Raw genomic sequence first — 4,411 nt, forward strand, 5'->3', positions numbered from 1 at the left:
ATTACAAAAGTGTGAGCCCCCATCACTAATGATGGCTCGAGGCGTTCCGAATCGAGAAAGGATGTTTTCTTTTAGGAATTTAATGACTGTGCGATGGTCATTAGTTCGACACGGAATCGCTTCGACCCATTTAGTGACATAATCCACAGCGAGCAAAATATACAGATTTCCAAACAATTGGGGGAATGGTCCAATGAAATCGATGCCCCAGCAATCAAATGCTTCAATGATAAGGATGGGATTCAAAGGTATCATATTTCGACGGGACAATGCTCCCAATTTCTGACAACGCTCACAAGCTTTGCAAAACTCATGAGTGTCCCTAAACATAATGGGCCAATAAAAGCCACACTGCAGAATCTTGGCCGTGGTCTTTTTAACAGAAAAGTGACCACCACAGGCCTGTGAATGACAGAAAGAGATGACGCTCTGATGCTCATCGTCTAGTACACGTCTCCTTAGGATTTGGTCTGGGCAATATTTAAATAAGGATCATCCTAGAAAAAGTTGCGCACCTCGGTGAAGAATTTCTTCTTATCTTGCGCAGTCCATTGTGTCGGTATGGCACCTGTAGCAAGATAATTAGCAATATCAGTGAACCAAGGTGAATGGGAGACTCTAAACAGTTGTTCATCAGGGAACATGTCGTTGATATGGGTCATCTTAAGGGAATCAGAGGTATTAAGGCGAAAAAGGTGATCGGCCACAACGTTTTCTACTCCATTTTTATCTTTAATTTTCAAATCAAATTCTTGGAGTAGAAGGATCCATCATATCAAGCGGGGCTTAGAATCATTCTTAGAAAGAAGATACTTCAGTGTTGCGTGATTTGTTTAGATAATGATCTTAGATCCGATCAGGTAGGACCTAAATTTGTCCAAGGCGAACACTACAGCTAAGAGTTCTTTTTCCATAGTTGAGTAGTTCACTTGGGCTGGATTTAAAGTCCTACTCGCATAATGGATGACGTAGGGTCTCTTATCCTTTCTTTGGCCTAAAACTGCTCCAAGAGCATAATCAGAAGCGTCGCACATAAGCTCAAAAGGAAGGCTCCAGTCGGGTGGCTGCATGATAAGTGCAGTGGTTAACGTGCCCTTAAGCTTGGTGAAAGCTTCCTGGCATTGCTCAGTCCACTCGCATCCTTTTGAAGAAGATTACATAAAGGACGAGAGAGGAGACTAAAGTTCTTTAAGAATCGCCTGTAAAATCCTGTGTGTCCTAAGAAGGATCGCACGTCTCTGATGTTCTCGGGTGGAGGTAGGTTAGAGATAAGATCATTTTTTTCCTTATCTACCTCGATTCTCTTGGACGAGATGATATGCCTAAGGACAATTTCCTTCTAACTATGAAATGACACTTCTCCCAATTAAGTACCAAGTTCTTTTCTTCACATCTTTTCAGCACACATTTAAGACTTTCCAAGCACTTGCTGAAAGATGGACCGTAAACAGAGAAATCGTCCATGAAGACCTCTAGATATTGCCCCACCATATCAGAAAAGATACTAAGCATACATCACTGAAAGGTGGCAGGGGCATTACATAGTCCGAATGGCATCCTTCGGTAGGTAAAGGTGCCGTAGGGACATGTAAATGTGGTCTTTTCCTGGTCTTCAGGGGCTATCTCTATCTGGTTGTAGCCCGAATACCCGTCAAGAAAACTGTAATAGGAATGACCAGCTAACCTTTCTAGGATCTGATCAATGAATGGTAAAGGAAAGTGGTCTTTCCTCGTGATGGTATTCAACTTCCTGTAGTCAATGCACATTCTCCAACCAGTAGTGACTCTAGTTGGCACGAGTTCATTATTAGCATTGGCTACGATGGTGATTCCGGACTTCTTAGGGACCACTTAAGTTGGACTCACCCATTGACTATCAGATATAGGGTATATGATACCCACGTCCAATAGTTTAAGAACCTCGGCCTTAACCACTTCCTTTATGTTTGGATTTAGTTTACGTTGTGGTTGCCGAGCGGTTTTTGCATTATCCTCAAGATATATGCGGTGAGTACAAATTGAGGGATCGATTCCCTTGAGGTCCGCTATCGTCCATCCCAGGGCTCCTTTATGCTCAATGAGAGTAGATACGAGCATACTCTCCTGTTCTTTCTCCAGGTGTGTAGAGATCACCACCGGGTATGTCTCATCTTGACCTAAATAGGCATATTTTAAATCAGAGGGCAAAGGTTTTAGGTCAAGCTTCGGCGGCTTGAGGTTAGACGGTAGAGGCACTACATCAGTTTGTGGCAATTCTTCAAATTGTGGCATCCACCGGTTAATTTCAAGTACCGGTGCAGTATCAAGTAAGGCGCACGTCTCCCTAATCATGTCATCATCAAAATCATGGGAGTGGGCCAGGCATGTCTCTAGATGGTCGGAGGATAAGATTAGAGGTGTCGTATCTTCCACGAAAGAGTCGATCATGTTAATGTCGTGGAAATCGTCATCATCCTCTGAGTTGCTGTTGTTATTGAAAAAGATGTTTGACTCCAATGTCAAATTTTCAAAGACATAGTCATGACACCATTCCTACAATTGATAATTGCATTTGACGTGGCAAGGAATGGGTGACCAAGAATGACGGGAATCTGAGTGCTCATGTTATTGATGGGTTCGTTGTCTAGGATGATAAAATCTACAGGGTAGTAAAATCTATCGACCTGGACTAACACATCCTCAATTATCCCTCTTGGTACACGAACAAAGCGATAAGCAAGTTGTAGTGTGGTCAGGGTGGGTTTTAATTCACCCAAACCTAACTGTTTATATACCGAGTAGGGAATCAGATTTACGCTCGCTCCTAAGTCAAGAAGTGTGTGATCAATTCGATGGTTCCCGATTACACATGATATAGTTGGGCTACCGAGATCCTTGAATTTCTGCGGTACGTCTTACTTCAGGATGGCACTCACTTTCTCAGTCAAGAAGATTTTCTTTTGAATACTTTGCCGTCTTTTGGTCGTGCATAAGTCTTTCAGAAATTTGGCATATGAAGGAATCTGTTTCACGACATCAAGTAGAGGAATGTTAACTTTCACTTGTTTCAACACCTCTAGAATATCCTGAGAGTTAGAAAGACGTTTTGGTGCAACCAACCATTGGGGGAACGGAGCAACTGACTTCTCTAGAAGTTCCGGTTCTAATTTTTGTGGGGCATCACTAGATCCATCATTGTTGTCCTCTCCTGGTTCTTGAGGCTTTTCGGGCCTAACCGGAAGAGTTTTATCAATGATCTTTCCACTCCTAAGAGTGGTGATGGATTTAGCATGCCCCATCTGATTTGAAGAGCTGAGATCACTAATCTAGTACTGCGGTTTAGGATTGGGGAGAGGTTGTGCAGGAAGCATCCCCTTTTCTATAACCGTCATACGAGAATCTATCTTTTGCATAAAATCTGTAATTCCCTGCATTACCTGAGCCAGCTCTTGTATGGAATTTTGAACCGGTTCCTCTTGAGGTTTCACTTGATTTGGATTTTGATTGAAGAAACCTTGAGGGGTAGCCGTTTATCCATTCCTCCAACTAAAGTTTGGATGATTTTTCCAACCAGGATTATACGTATTGGAGTTAGGTCCAGTAAAAGGTCTTTGATAGTTGTTTAGGGCATTAGCTTATTCATTCAACACTCCTCGAAAGGCGGGTATTGTAGGACAGTTTTCAGTTATATGAATGTTGCAATCATAGATGCCGCAAACAATTTCATTAACCTTATCCTTCTTTCCTTCCATGGCCTCAACTTTCCTTATGAGCGTAGTCACTTTACACTTGAGATCATCCTCTTCTTTCAAGAGATATAATCCACCTTTTTCCTTTAATTGAGTCGGCCTAGACGTGGTGTTTGATTTTGGGTAATAGTCCCGAGATTGTGTTTTTTCAGCCAGACTGTCAAGGTAGTCCCATACCTCGTCGACATCTTTATTAATGAACTCTCCATTACACATTGTCTCGACCATTTGGCGCATGGAAGATGTCAGTCCATCGTAAAAGAAATTTGTAATGCGCCACGTTTCAAATCCGTGTTGTGGGCATGAACTGACTAAATCTTTGAACCTTTCCCAACATTGGAAGAATGTTTCATCTTCCTTTTGGGCAAAGTTCATGATTGCTTTTCTAAGGGTAATCGTTTTAGATGTGGGAAGAATTTTTTTATGAATTCCCTCTGCATGTCGTTCCATGTGCCAATGGATCTAGGACGCAGTGAATGTAACCACGCCTTAGCCTTCTCTTTTAAGGAAAAAGGAAAGAGTTTCAGCCTAATTGTATCCTCAGATACATTAGGAAAATATAATGTAGCTATAATCTCATCGAACTCTTTCAAATGTAAATATGGACTTTCTGATTCAAGTCCATGGAATTTGGGAAGGAGTTGGATAACTCCTGGCTTGATGTCCATTTGTCCTGTGTTTTC

The 4,411-nt window shown here is 42.0% G+C and overlaps 1 non-coding gene across 1 annotated transcript; it reads left to right on the plus strand.

Annotated features, from left to right (window-relative positions):
* The first annotated feature begins 4,014 nt into the window (after nucleotides 1-4,014).
* LOC131232035 (small nucleolar RNA R71) lies at nucleotides 4,015-4,121 on the plus strand. Its single transcript, XR_009164641.1, has one exon. It is a non-coding gene; the product is annotated as a small nucleolar RNA R71 (small nucleolar RNA).
* The last annotated feature ends 290 nt before the right edge of the window (nucleotides 4,122-4,411 follow it).

Source organism: Magnolia sinica, chromosome 17 (assembly GCF_029962835.1).
Source record: "Magnolia sinica isolate HGM2019 chromosome 17, MsV1, whole genome shotgun sequence".
In the NCBI taxonomy this organism is placed as follows: Eukaryota; Viridiplantae; Streptophyta; class Magnoliopsida; order Magnoliales; family Magnoliaceae; genus Magnolia; species Magnolia sinica.